This window comes from Schistocerca cancellata, chromosome 3 (genome assembly GCF_023864275.1).
Source record: "Schistocerca cancellata isolate TAMUIC-IGC-003103 chromosome 3, iqSchCanc2.1, whole genome shotgun sequence".
NCBI lineage: Eukaryota > Metazoa > Arthropoda > Insecta > Orthoptera > Acrididae > Schistocerca > Schistocerca cancellata.
Window position 1 is genome coordinate 125,434,466 of NC_064628.1, and position 20,308 is coordinate 125,454,773.

Genomic DNA, 20,308 nt, shown 5'->3' on the forward strand with positions numbered 1-20,308 from the left:
CGGCCGCTGTGGCCGAGCGGCTCTACGTGCTTCAGTCCGGAACTGCGCTGCTGCTACGGTCGCAGGTTCCAATCCTGCCTCGGACATGGAAGTGTGTGATGTCCTCAGGTTAGTTAGGTTTAAGTACACTACTGGCTATTAAAATTGTTACACTACGAAGATGACGTGCTACCGACGCGAAATTTAACCGAGAGGAACAGATGCTGTGATATGCAAATGATTAGCTTTTCAGTGCACTCACACAAAGTTGGCGCCGGTGGCGACACCTACAACGTGCTGACATGAGGAAAGTTTCCAACCGATTTCTCATACACAAACAGCAGTTGACCGGCGTTGCCTGGTGAAACGTTGTTGTGATGCCTCGTGTAAGGAGGAGAAATGCGTACCATCACGTTTCCGACTTTGATAAAGGTCGGATTGTAGCCTATCGCGATTGCGTTTTATCGTATCGCGACATTGCTACTCACGTTGGTCGAGATCCAATGACTGTTAGCACAATATGGAATCGGTTGGTTCAGGAGGGTAATACGGAAAGCCGTACTGGATCCCAACGGCCTCGTATCACTAGCAGTCGAGATGACAGGGCATCTTGTCCGCATGCCTGTAACAGATCGTGCAGCCACGTCTCGATCCCTGAGTCAACAGATGGGGACGTTTACAAGACAATAAGCATCTGCACGAACAGTTCGCCGACGTTTACAGCAGCATGGACTATCAGTTCGGAGACCATGATTGCGGTTTACCCTTGACGCTGCATCACAGACAAGAGCGCCTGCGATGGTATACTCAACGACGAACCTGGGTGCAAAATGGTTCAAATGGCTCTGAGTACTATGGGACTCAAATGCTCTGGTGATAAGTCCCCTAGAACTTAGAACTACTTACACCTAACTAACCTAAGGACATCACACACATCCATGCCCGAGGCAGGATTCGAACATGCGACCGTAGCGGTCGTGCGGTTCCAGACTGTAGCGCATTTAACCGCTCGGCCACTCCGGCCGGCGAACCTGGGTGCACAAATGGCAAAACGTCATATTTTCGGATTAATCCAGGTTCTGTTTACAGCATCATGATGGTCGCATCCGTGTTTGGCGACATCGGGGTGAACGCACATTGGAAGCATGTATACGTCATCGCCATACTGGCGTATCACCCGGCATGATACACTCTTGGAAATGGAAAAAAGAACACATTGACACCGGTGTGTCAGACCCACCATACTTGCTCCGGACACTGCGAGAGGGCTGTACAAGCAATGATCACACGCACGGCACAGCGGACACACCAGGAACCGCGGTGTTGGCCGTCGAATGGCGCTAGCTGCGCAGCATTTGTGCACCGCCGCCGTCAGTGTCAGCCAGTTTGCCGTGGCATACGGAGCTCCATCGCAGTCTTTAACACTGGTAGCATGCCGCGACAGCGTGGACGTGAACCGTATGTGCAGTTGACGGACTTTGAGCGAGGGCGTATAGTGGGCATGCGGGAGGCCGGGTGGACGTACCGCCGAATTGCTCAACACGTGGGGCGTGAGGTCTCCACAGTACATCGATGTTGTCGCCAGTGGTCGGCGGAAGGTGCACGTGCCCGTCGACCTGGGACCGGACCGCAGCGACGCACGGATGCACGCCAAGACCGTAGGATCCTACGCCGTGCCGTAGGGGACCGCACCGCCACTTCCCAGCAAATTAGGGACACTGTTGCTCCTGGGGTATCGGCGAGGACCATTCGCAACCGTCTCCATGAAGCTGGGCTACGGTCCCGCACACCGTTAGGCCGTCTTCCGCTCACGCCCCAACATCGTGCAGCCCGCCTCCAGTGGTGTCGCGACAGGCGTGAATGGAGGGACGAATGGAGACGTGTCGTCTTCAGCGATGAGAGTCGCTTCTGCCTTGGTGCCAATGATGGTCGTATGCGTGTTTGGCGCCGTCCAGGTGAGCGCCACAATCAGGACTGCATACGACCGAGGCACACAGCGCCAACACCCGGCATCATGGTGTGGGGAGCGATCTCCTACACTGGCCGTACACCACTGGTGATCGTCGAGGGGACACTGAACAGTGCACGGTACATCCAAACCGTCATCGAACCCATCGTTCTACCATTCCTAGACCGGCAAGGGAACTTGCTTTTCCAACAGGACAATGCACGTCCGCATGTATCCCGTGCCACCCAACGTGCTCTAGAAGGTGTAAGTCAACTACCCTGGCCAGCAAGATCTCCGGATCTGTCCCCCATTGAGCATGTTTGGGACTGGATGAAGCGTCGTCTCACGCGGTCTGCACGTCCAGCACGAACGCTGGTCCAACTGAGGCGCCAGGTGGAAATGGCATGGCAAGCCGTTCCACAGGACTACATCCAGCATGTCTACGATCGTCTCCATGGGAGAATAGCAGCCTGCATTGCTGCGAAAGGTGGATATACACTGTACTAGTGCCGACATTGTGCATGCTCTGTTGCCTGTGTCTATGTGCCTGTGGTTCTGTCAGTGTGATCATGTGATGTATCTGACCCCAGGAATGTGTCAATAAAGTTTCCCCTTCCTGGGACAATGAATTCACGGTGTTCTTATTTCAATTTCCAGGAGTGTAGTATGGGGTGCCATTGGTTACACGTCTCGGTCACCTCCTGTTCGCATTGACGGCACTTTGAACAGTGGACGTTACATTTCAGATGTGTTACGACACGTGGCTCTACCCTCCATTCGATCCCTGCGAAACGCTCCATTTCAGCAGTATAATGCTCGACCGCATGTTGCAAGTCCTGTACGGGCCTTTCTGGATACAGAAAATGTTCGACTGCTGCCCTGGCCAGCTCGTTGTCCAGATCTCTCACCAATTGAAAACGTCTGGTCAATGGTGGCCGAGCAACTGGCTCGTCACAATACGCCAGTAACTACTCTTGATGAACTGAGGTATCGAGTTGAATCTGCATGGGCAGCTGTACCTGTACACGCCATCCAAGCTCTGTTTGACTCAATGCCCAGGCGTATCAAGGCCGTTGTTACGGCCAGACGTGGTTGTTCTGGGTACTGATTTCTTAGGATCTATGCACCTAAATTGCGTGAAAACGTAATCACATGTCAGTTCTAGTATAATATATTTGTCCAATGAATACCCGTTTATCATCTGCATTTCTTCTTCGTGTAGCAATTTTAATAGCCAGTAGTGTAGTTCTAAGTCTAGGGGACTGAGGATCTCAGATGTTAAGTCCCATAGTGCATAGAACCATTTGAACCATTTTGAGATCGGATGGGTATGAGTGACTTACAGCGATAAACTGGTGGGTGTGAGCGATTTTCAATTAGGGGAGCTTGTGGGCGTTAGATGTGAGTTGCATAAGAAGAGCGCAAATATATTCGAATGACCAACTTTTTTGGGAAAATTTGTACAGGTCAGGCAGTTGGTAGCCCTCTTTTCACCGAGAGTATTTAAAAACAGCAGCATGTTAGCCTTTTTCAGCTCCAATAGGAGCATTTTTCCACTGGTCAGTCTACGTACTGTAACATGCTTACATGTTCATCAGTAAATTAATAATCGCAGTCTTCGTTATAGGAATTATTTTATACTTACATACATTTTAAAGAAAGCCGCCGTTCATTAGAAGAAGTGGATTTTTCTACCAATTCTTTTTGAAATTCCTTACGACCGTCCCGGCTCAGATGTGTAAATGCGCGAGTCTCAGCGTGTCAGATTTTCGTAGTACTGTGTACGCATCGCGGGCCGGCCGCGTTTGGGAACATGTTGTTCGTTGTTCTGGTCTTCAGTTCTGAGACTGGTTTGATGCAGCTCTCCATGCTACTCTATACTGTGAAAGCTTCTTCATCTCCCAGTACTTACTGCAACCTACATCCTTCTGAATCTGCTTAGTGTATTCATCTCTTCGTCTCCCTCTACGATTTTTACCCTCCACGCTGCCCTCCAATGCTAAATTTTTGATCCCCTGATGCCTCAGAACATGTCCTACCAACCGGTCCCTGCTTCTTGTCAAGTTGTGCCACAAACTCCTCTTCTCCCCAATTCTATTCAATATCTCCTCATTAGTTATGTGATCTACCCATCTAATCTTCAGCATTCTTCTGTAGCACCACAATTCGAAAGCTTCTATTCTCTTCTTGTCCAAACAATTTATCGTCCACGATTCACTTCCATACATGGCCACACTCCATACAAACACTTTCAGAATCGACTTCCTGATACTTAAATCTATTCTCAATGTTAACAAATTTCTCTTCTTCAGAAACGATTTCCTTGCCATTGCCAGTCTACATTTTATATCCTCTCTACTTCGACCATCATCAGTTATTTTGCTCCCCAAATAGCAAAACTCCTTTACTATTTTAAGCGCCTCACTTCGTAATCTAATTCCCGCAGCGTCACCCGACTTAATTCAACTACAAAAATGGTTCAAATGGTTCAAATGGCTCTGAGCACTATGGGACTCAACATCTTAGGTCATAAGTCCGCTAGAACTTAGAACTACTTAAACCTAACTATCCTAAGGACATCACACACACCCATGCCCGAGGCAGGATTCGAACCTGCGACAGTAGCAGTCCCGCGGTTCCGGACTGCAGCGCCAGAACCGCTAGACCACCGCGGCCGGCACAAAAATGGTTCAAATGGCTCTGAGCACTATGCGATTTAACTTCTGAGGTCATCAGTCGCCTAGAACTTAGAACTAATTAAAACTAACTAACCTAAGGACATCACACACATCTTCTAATAATTTCCGGGTATGCAGCCGGATCCCGTCGACATTCTGCCACGATATTTCGGCCCAGAGACGTCCGGCCATCATCAGGTGAGTACACAACTACTGAAGAGCCCAGGTTGTAGTTGTGTACTCACCTGATGATGGCCGGACGTCTCTGGGCCGAAATATCGTGGCAGAATGTCGACGGGATCCGGCTGCATACCCGGAAATTATTAGAAGAAGAAATACGCCGGGAAAATTTCAGAAGTCACATCACACACATCCATGCCCGAGGCAGGATTCGAACCTGCGACCGTAGCGGTCGCTCGGTTCCAGACTGCAGCGCCTAGAACCGCACGGCCACCCCGGCCGGCAAATTGAACTACATTCCATTATCCTCGTTTGCTTTTGTTGATGTTCATCTTATACCCTCCTTTCAAGACACTGTGCATTCCGTTCAGCTGCTCTTCCAAGTTCTTTGCTGTCTGACAGAATTACGTCATCGGCGAACCTCGAAGTTTTCATTTCTTCTCCATGGATTTTAATACCTACTCCGAGTTTTTCTTTTGTTTCCTTTACTGCTTAGCCGGCCGAAGTGGTCGTGCGGTTGTAGGCGCTGCAGTCTGGAACCGCAAGACTGCTACGGTCGCAGGTTCGAATCCTGCCTTGGGCATGGATGTGTGTGGTGTCCTTAGGTTTAACTAGTTCTAAGTTCTAGGGGACTAATGACCTCAGAAGTTGAGTCCCATAGTGCTCAGAGCCATTTGAACCATTTTGAACCTTTACTGCTTGCTCAATATACAGATTGAATAACACCGGGGAGAGGCTACAACCCTGTCTCACTCCCTTCCCAACCACTGCTTCCCTTTCGTGCCCCTCGACTCTTACAATTTGGGAACATGTGGGGCAGAAAGTGGAAACCGGCGACTGGCAGAGGCGGCTGCCACGTAGCAGCGGCCGTGCAACGGTGCGCCAGCCGCCGCCACCGCTGCCGTGGAGTCCCGTTGAGCGATTACGCGGCAGAGCTAGGCTAGGTAGCTAGCCGGCCAGCCAACTAGGATAGCGCGTGACACACTGACTGAGTGGCTGCCCCGGGGCTCAATGGACTACACTTTCTCACCTTGAGGTTATGTTTCCCTGCCGCGACTTTTTGCCGCGCCGCCGCCGCCACTACTAGTACTGCCGCTGCTACTATAATGTTGAGTCACGCTTGTTCTATTCCGAGCAGACCGCTACGCCGCGCTATCCGAGGCGCGGCCGCTGCCCCGCCGGGGCTGCTCGCAGACCAGTTGCCGCGCGCCTCCCTAGCCGCTCGCCTAGACTCACTCGCCAGCATCCGCCGTCCCACGGCGGGGACTATCCTCGACACTTACCGGCCCGAAGTGCGCCTCACACCTCTGGTATTTTGACGTGGAAACGTCTGTTCGCCCGTCGGTCCAACTTCCTTGTGTCTCAAGATATCGCCACATTCGATCTCTATTAACTTGTGACTAATAACGCGCCAACAGTGATAGGACGCACAACGGGTTCATCTGTGCGTGTTTGTTGCGCGGTTTTGTTTTGCTTCTGACGTCATCATACCTGTCTACGCTCTAGCTTTGTGTAAAGTTCTAAATTGGTGCAGCGTGGAAACGATTTTAGCTAGGACACTGATTTGGCTGTCGTTGAAGGTACCTGCGGACCGCTACTAGCACCCAAAGTGAGACAAAAAAGTATTCGCCGGAATATAAGTGAAAATCGGTATTAAATTGAAAAGCACAAAATGATGAAAGAAATCGTCTCATATGACGCGCAGATATGCTCGGAACGGTAGGAAACGCGAGTCACTGGAAAGCGCGCGTCGAAAGGAATTTGAACAGTGTAAAAACTCCAGTGCCAAGCGAATGTGAGAGCGGGAAATGAGAAAAACGGTGCAAAGCATTTACGTAGCTGGCCAGCGACGGTCAAAACGTCTAGGGATCATTTACACGCGTCGTTGGAAGGCAATACTGTGCGCAACCACTGTCTTAAAGAGACTGATTAAAGAGATGATTAAATTATATATAAACACGATAAAATTTTTATGATTTTACCCCGACGTTCTGACGAAAAACTACGGCACTCACACTGGACGCTGTTGGTTCAAAAATGGTTCAAATGGCTCTGAGCACTATGGGACTCAACTGCTGTGGTCATAAGTTCCCTAGAACTTAGAACTACTTAAACCTAACTAACCTAAGGACAGCACACAACACCCAGCCATCACGAGGCAGAGAAAATCCCTGACCCCGCCGGGAATCGAACCCGGGAACCCGGGCGTGGGAAGCGAGAACGCTACCGCACGACCACGAGATGCGGGCTGGACGCTGTTGGACCATAGCAATACCAAAATTCGGTAGTGACTGTGATTAAATGCCAAGACAGCGCTCGACTTCATCTGGAGAGTAACATTGGCTCCGGAATGAACAAAATCGGAAGAACTTCCAACCGTTTCTGATCGCCCACCCTTTGTCACAGGCTGCAGTTGGTCTGAATACTCATCGAGCAAGTAGCTCCAACACAGGATCTTCTGCAAGCGGTACCGGTTATTTATCGATTTTTCTGCCCACAAATTTTGTGATATGTTAATGAAGTTTTGAAAATATCCTTGGTCCTTTGACAAAGACCTGTATGATAGCGATATGGCGAGGTATATGGGCATTAGCCTTGTTGGATCGATGTAAAATTCAATGTGCATACTATTTTCAAGACTGAGAATGTTAGTGTCTGGCGAATTTTAACTTAGGTGATGCGAAATGTTTGCCGTAGAGGTACGGAATCAGATCATCCCAACTTTCGCTGACGTATTAGTTTCACTACTCATGTGGACTCTGTAATCGCCAAACATATATGTAGCGCCGACACTTGATTTAAATATGAGGAATTCTGGCTCAAATGGCTCTGAGCACTATGGGACTTAACATCTATGGTCATCAGTCCCAGGAATTCTGGATTCGATACTGTATATTTATTGGAAATTCCTACAGTGGTTGCAATTAGAGTATAATATGATAGAATTTGTTATTCCTTCTTTCTAGAGTTTTGTTTTTACTGTCAATATCGAGAACAATGAGTGAGCTCAAAGTTGGTGTTACAAGGATAAGCTGAAGGCATCGGTCGGTCATCGTTGAAGGGAACCTCATGGCTTCTGGCTGCATTGTTTCAGTAAAAATAGGAGAAAAGTGAATCAGGTTGGATAGACTGCGCGAAAATACAGTGTCTGAACCTTTGCCCTATTTTTGTGCGTGTTTGAACCGTGCCAGTGAAATTAAGTCGTTCACTGGGCTTTTCATTGTTACAGTATTCGATAATTGTATTTATAGTCAGAGCAACTGCTAGTTATTTTAAAAAGAAGAAAAGAAAGAAAATGAACGGTCACATGTGGCTGCGGCAAAGTGGCCAATGGCAGCGTTTATTACACTGATAGGGCTTCAGTTGTCTACAACCATATCGATACGTGTCCATATGCACTGTGTCTGAGGACGAAGAGAAGGCGATACTATTGGTCGTTCTACAAGAAATAAAATCACATGTGTTCTGATTCATCCGTGCTCTAGATACAGGTATTTGTAAGTATCGGACATTGAAATTATCCATGATATTATAGCAGAAGAAAATGTTATGGTTCAAATGGCTCTGAGCACTATGGGACTTAACATCTGAGGTCATCAGTCCCCTAGAACTTAGAACTACTTAAACCTAACTAACCTAAGGACATCACACACATCCATGCCCGAGGCAGGATTCGAACCTGCGACCGTAGCGGTCGCGCGGTTCCAGACTGAAGCGCCTAGAACCGCTCGGCCACCCCGGCCGGCAGAAAATGTTGCTTTTGTCTTTTATTACTAAATTTACTACCACTTGCAAATGATCTAATCCTGTCAGTTTCACAGGGATGTATCGCGGAAAAGTAGTGACCATACTTTCATTCTGCCGAAGGATGCCGAAATCGTCAGACTCGTATGTTGAAAAATTGTAAGGGGGTGAACTAGCTTGTTTGCTAAAAATCTGTTTGCAGAATATGGGGTTCAGTGACAGCTGAGAGCTCCAAAGCTAAGGTTGCTGTAAGTGTAGTGAAGAAAAGATAAAACACAATTCGCACTGAGAGTGAGCGACGTTAGTTCAAAAATGGTTCAATTGGCTCTGGGCACTATGGGATTTAACATCTGAGGTCATCAGTCCCCTAGAACTTAGAACTACTTAAACGTAACTAACCTAACGACATCACACACATCCATGTCCGAGGCAGGATTCGAACCAGCGACCGTAGCGGTCACGCGGTTCCAGACTGAAGCGCCTAGAACCGCACGGCCACACCGGCCGGCGAGCGACGTTAGTTTTTCTTTGTTCCCGTCAGTGATTGGCAAGGCGAAATGATTAATATGTGGGTCCGGTACAATGCACGAAAGCTGTCTCGCGCACTCAGAGCGACTGAGAAACCGCAGACGAAGATAAAGAAAGCTTCTGGAAGCTGTGAAAGAGTACGGTCAGTAATCTCAGGCGTTCTGTTTGCCGTGACGAGAGAGCGTATTCTGCGCAGGTCCGCTGTACGTGGCCTAGGCCAACAAAAATTATATTGCGCTCGAATCGTGCACCGAGTGAAAACGAGAAGAGGAAACGGAGACAAAGGAGACGGCGGTCGACAGATGGCGAGGAGAGTTCCAGCGGTGACCGGCCGCGAACAATGCTGCGGGCAAACCGTTCAGCGAGGACCGCCGGCGCGATACGCACAACCGGGCCCTTTGTGCGACGGACCGCGAAAAATAATAAAAAGGCCGAGACGCCGGGCCGGGGCAGCGAGCGCGTGAGGAAGAGGGACGGGAAGGGAAGGGAAGAGGTGGAAAAGAATCGGCACGCAAGCTGCGGCGGCGGTGGCGGCACGGCAGCTGGAGCCAGGCGTGCAAACTAGGGAGGGCGCGCCAGGCGCAGACGTCTGGAGCTTCTGGCTGGTCGTTTTTTCGCAGGCCTGCCAGGGCGGGCCGTGGCGAAGGCAACGAACGCGCCGAAGGTCGGCGGGCGCGCGGGCGCGCACTAACCTCGGCCAACGTCAGGTGGGTTGACGCGCTACGCCGCGCCGTCTGGGGCCGGCCGTTGACCCCGCAGCAGCGCCGCCGCCACGCCGCCAGCACAAAGCCGAAAACCGCCCGCCGCGCCTGGTGGGGGGGTCCGCGGGAGGGGCGCCCGGCGAGGGGGGCAGGGGCGGGGGCCGCAGGGGGAGGGAGAGAGCCGAGCGCGAAGATGGCGGCGGGCGACGCGCCGCGACCCGCCGGCCGAGGACGTCGTCTCCGAAAAGCAGCCACCCTGGGGTGAGTAAGGTCTACCTTAAGGCGCAGGCGCGAGCGGCGGGGGTGCCGGCTGCTGGCCGTGGGTGGCGTCGATCGCTTGCTGTGCTTGACCGAGGGGCGAGGCTGCCGCACCCTGCCACGCCAATGCCCTGCGCGTCGACAGCCGTCCATCTGATAATTTCATCGCTACATCCGCAACTGTAGGCCGCATCTGACAGGCCGCATCTGACAGGCCGATGTCCTCAGGAGCTTACGCCGCAACTTTCCTATCGCGCTGCTTCTGCCTTCTCCAAAAAGCCATTCACTCATCTCTCCACTCGTCAATACTGTTACACTCATTTCCATGTTTGTAGAAAAATTATATTTTTTCGGGGACAGTTGCTGATTTTTCTTTTTCATTTCCTTTGACGCAGTCACAAAAAAATTTAGCAGCACCGGTCACCATTGGCCGTAATCAGAATTTTTGAAGCATCGTCATGAGGGTCGCTAAATAATGCTTTGTCAGAATCTCATTACTTGGACACCACCATCAGTCTGTTTCAGTTATTCTGATGATAGCGATTGTTGCTCGACACCATCTAACGATCATGTGATTGCGTCCAAGAAAATGTGTGTTTTCACTCCCTCAAAAGATCTGCTTATCTGCATTTTAAATAAACAAGTTTGCTGTTATCGGTCACTGTTTGTTTATATCCACGACGCATTTCGAACGTATAAACCTCTATAGTCAGGTGGATTTACATGTGTTAGTATGTCACATGTCTGTGTTGTGTTACGGTTTTGGGGTACCTTGTGGTACTTCCAGTGGTCACAGGCTCCTTTCTTTCTCGTAAAGAATCATATTTCGTAAACCAAGATCTTTGCGACCATCTTTGTTTACAAAATATGACGGTTTACATGTGATGTATTAGGACAGAGAAAGGAGCCCACGACCACTGTAGACGGTGCCACAGGGTAACCCGAAATCAACACACACGTCATACTAACAAATGTAAATCCACCTGATGATGGAGGTTTAAACCTTCGAAACGCGTCAGGATAAACAGTGACTGGTAACAGGAAATTTGTTGTTTCATTCGATATCAATAACAGTCAAGGTAAAGCCTCACCTAAAATGGTTCACATTTACAATGATTTGCAATCGCTGTTTCTGATGAATGAGCTGTTGTCATTGGCATAGGCTGTCAACCTCTTGCTAGGCGACGGAAAATCCAGTGAACTATCACCTGTGTCGCAGATGGAAAGTATGTTTTTTTGGAATCATCAGTCTTCTGACTGGTGTGACGCCTATTCTGCACTAACCTCTTCATCTCAGACTAGCGCTTCCACTCTACAGCCTCAATTATTTGTTGGATGTTTTGAAATCTCTGTCTTCTGCTACAGTTTTTATCTTCAGCTCCTTCTACTATCATGGAGGTTATTCCCTGATGTAAGACATGTGCTGTCCGTTCTTCTTGTCAGTGTTTTCCAAATGTTATGTTGTTCGCTGATTCTGCGGAGAACCTCGTCAGCTCTCCATCTCCGATGTCTGGATTCTCTTCTATCCCCGTTTTCTCACAGTCCATGTTTCACTAGCACACAATGTTGTAGTCTAAACGTACATTCTCAGATATTTCTTCGTCAAATTAACGGCTATGTTCGATACTAGTAGACTTCTATTGGACAGAAATTCCGTTTTTGGCAGTGCTAGTCTGCTTTTTGTGTCTTCCTTGCTTTGTCTGTCATTGGTAATTTTGCTTCCGATGTAGCAGAATCCTTAACTTCGCCTACTCCGTGATTCTCCCCCCCCCCCCCCCATCCCAAAGTTTTATATTAAGTTTCTTGCTTTTTTTTTAACTTCTGCTACATCTCATTACCTTTGCCTTGCTTCCGGTTTACACTTAATCCATATTCTGTATTGTTCCATTCAACAGATCCTGTAAACTTTCATTTTTACTGAGGAAGCGATGTCATCACCAAATCATCACTGATATCCTTTTACTCTGAATTCTAATATCAGTCTCGAAGCTTACTTTTATTTCCGTCATTGGAAATTACACCTGCCGCGGAAGCAAACCAATAGGTATGAAAATTCTTAGAAGCATCTGTGTGTCCACCGCCAAAGCCCATGTATACTGTCCACGTGCTGTCCAGGTCGTGGTTCGATCGTTGGTGCTGTGACTGTATTGTTGCTGAGTTATTCACTCAAATGGTTCAAATGGCTCTGAGCACTATGGGACTTAACATCTATGGTCATCAGTCCCCTAGAACTTAGAACTACTTAAACCTAACTAACCTAAGGACAGCACACAACACCCAGCCATCACGAGGCAGAGAAAATCCCTGATCCCGCCGGGAATCGAACCCGGACGTGGGAAGCGAGAACGCTACCGCACGACCACGAGATGCGGGCAGTTATTCACTCCAAATACTGCTTTGATGCAGCTCACTACATGTCTAGAGTTCCTCTTTGCATAACGAGTGCACGCAACCTGTACAGGCATTTCGAATTGCTTACTGTACTAAGCCTACATCTCCCTCCACAACCTTGACCCCCTTCACTTCCTCTTGTTACCAAATTTAGGGTTACTCAATACCTGAGGATGTGTCCTACCAACCAGTCCCTTCTTTGAGCCAACTTGTGCCACAAATTTATGTTCTGCACAATTCGATTCATTACATCCTCGTTAGTTATTGAATCAACTTTCTAATCTTCAGCATGTTTCAGAAACTTTAATTTTGTTATTGTCTGTACTTTCCGTGGTCCACTTAGAGTTCTGTACAAGGCGACACTCCAGGCAAATACTTGCTGAAAAGATTTCCTAACATTTAAATTCGTCGTTTATTTTGCTGCCTAAATTACAAAACTCATCTGAGACTTGCAAGTGCCTCACTTACTGGTCTAATCCTAGCATCATCTGAATTACATTCCCTCGCCCTTTTTTTGATTTTTGTCGATGATCATCTTACAGCTAGGCACTATCCAGTCCGTTCAACCGACCTTCCAAGTCCTCGTCCATCTCTAACAGAATTAGAATGTCATCGGCAAACCTTAAACCTTTTCATTTCTTCTCCCTAATCTTTAATCTATTTCCAGATACCTCCTAGTTTCCTTCGCAGCTTGTTCAAAGGAAATTCTGTTCTGATAGAGGGCTTTTAATCCTGTTACACAACAGAGGATACACTGAACAATCACCCAGGTCGCAAGCGTAAAATGTGGACTCAGTCTAGAAAAATCTTTGGAATACTACAGCACCAACAACTGAACTATGACCTAGCTTACATTTAGATAGTATTCCTGTTCTGTATACTAGACAAAAAGAAGCAGTTCTCAGGAAGATCTGCTTGTCTACTGCCCAGTTCACACACCATGTATATTATCCAGCTGCGATCTGTGTCATCGTTCAGTTGTTGGCGCTGCAGCATCCCACAGGTTTTTTCCAGATCGACTCCACTGGCGTCTGTTTCGTACTGTCTTTGGCTATGACAATCTCCATGTATTCATAGCTCACCTTGGCATCATGTTCTTCGTCTTTCCCTCCATTCTTGAAGGGTATCAACATACAAGAAAATTTTCTCTCACGTGCCATTCGACATTGTCTTGAATTGTCGCGTCCTTTGCCGTATTAGTATATAAGCTACATACTGATCGCCAATGTTCGGAGATATGCTTCAGCAGTGGCTAAGGAGAAAACTCGTACCAAATCGTTTTGGAATGTGAATAACACGCCTCCACCTGTGACTGTTAAATAGCTCCATTATTTGCTATTTAATGATGAGGACAAGGTTACATAATAAAATCTGGTGCAGTTATGGGCTGTAACATGCTGCCGAATATAAGTGGATCCTTCAGTCGTTCCGTCCAGTAACTTATTCATCTGTTTCCTTTATCCCAACTCTTTCACATTTTTAAGGAGCTTGGTTCTGAATTATCATATTATTTTACTAGGCTGACCTCGACTACAATTTTCCTCTGTCTATAACGCAAGTAGAACCCAAATTTTATTGTTTTGTTTGGTAATCCCTTTTCTAATTTCGTCTGCAACATTTTTAAGACAACTTTGTCTCATCTGCCAGTGTTCTATTCTCAGTTACCTTCTCTAGAGTCCACAAGCAGCATGAATACTTCATAACGTTGATCTAGTTAAGGCAACGCCTGTCATCGTAATTTCCCTTTGTTTCCCTATGCAGAGTGAGAAGAATACCATGATAGTTCCTCCAGCAAGAACATGGTCTGCTCCCTTTCTGATTCTTGTCCATCAGTGTGACTGCACTGCCTCTCTCAACAGGGCAGTGAAGCACTTCCACCTTCTTTAGTCCTGATTTAGCATGAAGCGACCTGTAGATGAATTCAGTTTCTATTAGCATTTCCTGCATGACACAAGTTAGCAAACCTGCCTCACAGTCTGGATGTACTTCCCAAATTTCATTATTATGGCCACTCACTGACGAAATTTATCATAGATTATGAACTGGTCTAATATCAAATTAGTTGGAATTACTAGCTATGTAGTTGTTTTCTTGAGTGTCCTCTAACTTCTCGACTGGTAGAACGTGAAAGTGTAACCTGCTTCTGTTTGGCTGAAGTCTCTTAATACCAGAACAGAACACCATATTGCCACACTATTTATTCTAAATCTTCCTCGTGGATCAACAACTGTCCCCAGCCTAGCTGGTATTGGACTGTTTTACTTTCAATTCGCAGCTTGAGAATCCTTTCCAATTAGAAAGCTTTTGTACATCAGTGCACGCAATATTAGTTTTCTCTTCCTTCCCTGCGTTCAGTGGTAATCTCTGTCAGTATAATACATGCTATACAATGGATGACAGTATCAGACATCTATCTGGGCACAAACTATGATAGCTATTATCGCCTTATTCCATTAGGATTGTTGGTACCACTTTAGTTGCATGGCATTAAAAAGGTCCAAAGACAGTGGATACTACATCACGTTCTCACCAGTAAAATTGTAGATTATAATTCTCCCAAATAGAGAAACAGGATAATGACAGGAGTCTTTTTAATGCATTTGCTGCTATACTCCTTTTGATGTTCCAGGAAACTAATGACACAGGGCTACATTACAACATTTTATTCACTAGCGGTTTCAGCCTAAGACCATCATCTGGTACCAAAAATTGGCCAAGACGAATTATATGTCACTCATTGCCCAATTTTTCGTACCTAACGGTGGTCTTTGACTGAAACAGGTGGTAAATAAATTGTACTAATGCAACCTTTTGAGATGAATTTCCTGAAACATCTATCCTCTGCTTGTGACAGCTTGAAAACATATCTAAAATCACCATGACGGAATATTTCTGCTATCCAACCAGCCGCATTAGATGAAATATTGCTTTTATGCCGTGTGAACCTGACAAATTTGTGCTCTACCTGGAAACGTTTACACCTCTAAAGTGAATAATATTTGCAATTTTACTTCACTTTTCTGTACAGTATGTCTCGTGACAAACGAATCACTTACTGCTACCGCAGTAATAGGTGACTTCTTAATGCATTTTTCTGTACTGCATCACAACTGCGATGGTAATTTGCCAACATACACAAGCTATCCAATGACTTCCATTATATTCATTGCAACCTAGAAATAAGACTATAATACAATTTGTACCATCATTTCAGTTAATAAAGAGACTGAAGCTTCTCAACATTCACATGTAACGCTTTCATCATATTTATTTAGAAGTATCTAGACATTCACTGCCAGAAAACCAGCGTGGCAGAACAGTTGAACATTCAAACACTTGCTGAATCTATATTAAATTGTGATTTACCTCATTGACTATATAACATTAACAACGCCAGTGTCTATTTTAATTGACCAGGTCCCCAATATGCTTGTGAGATACCATTTACAAGTAACTCATGTATTATTTGTGTCATTTAAAATTGATTCATTTATTATTTTTGCATTTAAGCTAAGAGATACTCAATTTGATATTCAGGTGAAACTCTGAATCTTCACTACCACTGAAACATACATTTCGTAGCACACTTTTCATTGTTTTAATGCACAAGTGTTGGAAGTAAAGAAAAGCTGTGCTTTTTCTTTCTTCCCTTCAGTTATCAGTTTTAATAGTTGGAATCATTCAATGCTTCTAAAATTTTGGTGACAAGGATTAGTCAGAGAACGACCATCTGTAAGAGTAATATACGCTTTCCACATGTATTGCTGAGGTCTGGGAAGTGTCAGATTCTGCACTAAGATGAAAAAATTTACTTAGCCTGAAGTGCAGTTGTGTCTTACTTCTGCAGATGGTTACTGTTTAGAATAGTGATACACTAATCACAGAGCTATTGTACAACACAATATTCCACCTTATAAAATAGAACACTTACTAACTTAGGAGTTTTGTTTCAGTGAAAACAAATTCCTTAGATAATACAGATAAATCGAATGAATCAGTTAAGCAAGAAGAGATTACATTGTTTTTCAGCCTATAGCACAACATAAATCGCTCCTAAAGTGTCACAAGACTGACAACATTGTTTTAATCTGCTGCTTATTGATGAAATGTGGTCAAATCTGTAGTTTATTATTAGTGAAGTTCCAGTGCATTAATTTATATTCCTTAACAAACATCTTTCACAGACTTTTGGTGATTTAATTACTTTATCTTTGAAACAAAACTTTGTTTTGAAACAAGTATCATCTCTAGATGTTGTAATTCTGTACAACATGTTCTTATGAAATTAAAATATTGCCATAATTTACATATTATTGGACGTCTGTGACATCATAAGAAAAAGATACACATCCTTTTTAATTACAAAGTGTACAGTAAATGACATTATCAAATTTCTTCTCTCTACATGGTAGTACCCTCTGTGCGTCCTAGAGTGATATAAATGATATTTGATCTTCTTCCATTGCCATGTATCGTAAAACTCTTAATAAAATGATATTTTCAGCAAATATGTATTTTAAAAGTGTGATACAATTCTCATAATAAATTATCTGTGTAGCCATATTTTGTTGAATCTAAATTTTAATAATATGTAGTTTTCATAAGGTTATTGGTCTCAGTTAGGATAAATAAATTGTAGTAACATTTGGCCAAGAAGTGCAAAATGACCATAAAACGTAAATTTTTAGCCCATCAATGGTCTTTTATAATATGACTCAAACTGCAAAAAGACTTTCCTTCATGCTTTTGTCTGAAACACAACAGTAAAAGCACTGGCAGTCTGCTTCCTAATATCCCAGAAATTCTATTTTTCTTGGTTTTCAAACAAAAATACCTATCAGATTAGTATTAGTGTGGAATGAAATCTTAATTCACAAAATTCGTGATAATTTTATCTTGAACAGTGCTTCCAAGCTGATTCAGGTCAGCTAACGTGACACCCTGGGTTAGAGGCAGCTCACGTCATCAGAACTCAATGCACGGCCACAGAGCCGGCAGCGCCGCACAGTGGTCGCTTGGCAACGCGGCGGGGCTCAACCATGGACACATTGCGCAGGTCAGTAACCAGCGCTACAAGGACGTGGCTGCGTCTGCGGCGGCCCCGAACCGAGCGTTGGCGCGCCCTCTCCTCCCAAACTTGTTTCTGGCCTTGGTTAGCCCTGTCTAGACGGGCCACACAAGCATTTGGACGCTGCCGCCTGCATTCGCGTTCGGGCAACTGCCGCTGCAGCCGAGTCTCTTATTTTAATAATACAGTTAGCCACGCGAGAAATCACTCAGATTACTTGGTTGTAAACAAACATTAGTGAGATAACATTTCTAGGTCTCGACATCCACAGTTCGATATCGTCTTTACGGTTATAATGATTAGCACTGCACAACAAAAACGCAGAAAATGTGATAGTGCTATCAGCATCACACCAGAGATATATATAGCTGTTTATCTGACGTGTTTTTCGAAATGTAAGACATAGGAAAAGGTATTTCCAGGTAAGATAAAATATCATTTCTAGTAATATTTTATGCCTTTTTGTGTTACTGTATTGTTTTTCACTACAATAACAATAAATGTACTAACATAGAGCTATTTTTTTTAATTTTCAGGTTACATCTCGTCTTTGTATATTTATGAATCCGCTAATGAAGGAACACCAATTGAGACACCCCAGCTCGGAGGAAAAGTTCCATAAACAAACTGCTCTTTTATGGTGAAGATGAGCAAACTGTATAACGTTTCTGTTATATCTGAAGAGAGATTTATCGAGAGAACACGCAGAAATATAGAGATAATATATTCCATGGTGAAGTAAGGGCGACTGAACTGTGACTAATTGATCGTCCAGATATTGTGATGAAATGACACAGACTGTTTTCTGATGCTGTTAATTATGGAGATTGTCTTAATTGAGTGATCAAGTGAACATGAAACAGGTGGCGGAATATTCTTGGGAAGATGCATGCTGAGTGCATCAGAGTGAACAGCAGTTATAGATACCATTTCATATTGCAACAATTGTGAGGTTGTTAAATGACACAAAATGGGCTGAAATATACTGCAGTCATCACTATAGTGCAAAAGGTTATTTGTAAGTAAATACAAGGAGAAGCAAAGAGAGGAAGAGGCAATGAAGCAACTTGTCACATGTTTTGACAATGATCAAAAGTAAATCACTGCTGGTTAAAAGTGCTAAAGAAATGAAATTGCCTGGTAAATTGTTGAAACCCTTGAGGCAGACAAACAGGGCAGCCACCCTAAGCTCACAGTCTCAGAGCGCCTGCAAGCTGGCTGTGCACTGTGCAGCAGGCAGCCAGCAACAGCCGAGTGACTTGGCAGCACTGGAACACACCTCCACACAGCGGAGAAGACCGCAAGGCAGGCATTGTTGCGGCAGGTCGTGTCTACCGACCAGGTCAAGGAGAGCGAGCGACGAGCGAAAGCGGCCAACGGCGCAACAGCTATGACGCCGTAGCCTCGCAGCACTGCGGGCTTGCCTGTTCGCACACCCAGCCACTGTTGCCATTCATACGAGTGTCAGGCTCGCCTCAGGCGCTGCCAACCATCGCGAAGCAAATTATCTGCTGGCTAGAAGCACACGAGGGGTATAGCCACTACTCACACGCAAAGAACACTTACACCAGATGGTTGGCGCAGGGAGCTTCAGTTCAGCATCGAAACTTATTTTAACGATGAATATCTCTACTGAAAGAAGACCAGAAGGTGTTTTCTGTCTACAACAAATGATTTGAGGTTGCTAATGTTGCTTCACTGGTGACATCAGTAGAAATCAAGGCAATAAAAAAGTGTTGAAGAACTTTGAAAAAGTAATTAAACAAGAAATTATAGACAGTGTTCTGAACACTAGTTATTACATGACAGACTAATCTCGAAATCATTCTGCACAGCCGTGAAGAAATGGTTAAGTATGTACTGGAGCTAAAAGACACTGTGTCTCGTACATAATTCCCTGCTCAGTTGCGGAAAGAAATAAACTGTATCATTCTGCTTTCTCTCATCCACAAAATCACCCTTAATAGGTTTATTTTCCAATCGTTTTGTACACAACACTGATTAGAGAAATATACCTGCGTTGTCACTCATCCTTCACGATGGACACACACACAATTCACTCAAACAGCGCAAGATACTGCGCACAAAAGAGTCCTTGAACGACTATCGTCTTGTGAGAGGCGCAGCTAGCCACAATGAAGTACAGATTTTTTACTTACTTCTGCGAAACTTTGCAGGAAACAGCCATCCTTTTCGTGGAACACAGTTACCACAGACGAACACTGAACACACGCACCGCATCTTTCGAGAAAAAAGCGCTCCACAAGCGCGCCAGATGTGTTTCCCTTTCACGACAGCCGTACTCTCTCACAACTAGTCTGTCGCCATCACAGTCGACGCGGCATCTAGCGGTAGAAAAACGAACGATTCGTGTTCTCCCCACCTCGCAGTGTAGCACTAAGGACGCATAGAAGCGCTCGCCGCCAGACAAGGCGGCCTTCATGCGCCCAGCCAAGCTCTCCGATTAAAAATTCTTCTTACTATCGAATACTGCAAACTAGAGATTACTTCTCTGCCTTTATTTGTGGCTTTGAGGTGTGGCGCTAAGCTCACCTGGAATATTCTTCATAAACCTCGAGTATATTCGCCAGTTAATACGCAAAATACATCTTTAAGATTAAGTATTTTACGATAAATGTGCAAGAGACAGCGAACTTGAAATGAATGAATGAGTTTCAAATAAAGCACAAACCCCAGACGAAATTTAATAAGGCTGCTAACTCGTATTTATAGGCAACACAGCCTTTCACTACCTAACACTTCCATTTATTCTTAATAAAGGGATAAACAAAACGCTTCCAAAGCTGCTTTTTGTTTCGTGAGATACACCTTT

The 20,308-nt window shown here is 45.4% G+C and overlaps 1 long non-coding RNA gene across 1 annotated transcript; it reads left to right on the forward strand.

Annotated features, from left to right (window-relative positions):
• Positions 1-9,946: 9,946 nt before the first annotated feature.
• LOC126174738 (uncharacterized) lies at positions 9,947-19,797 on the forward strand. The gene is made up of 3 exons (XR_007535481.1): positions 9,947-10,019; positions 17,312-17,463; positions 18,012-19,797. It is a non-coding gene; the product is annotated as an uncharacterized LOC126174738 (long non-coding RNA).
• The last annotated feature ends 511 nt before the right edge of the window (positions 19,798-20,308 follow it).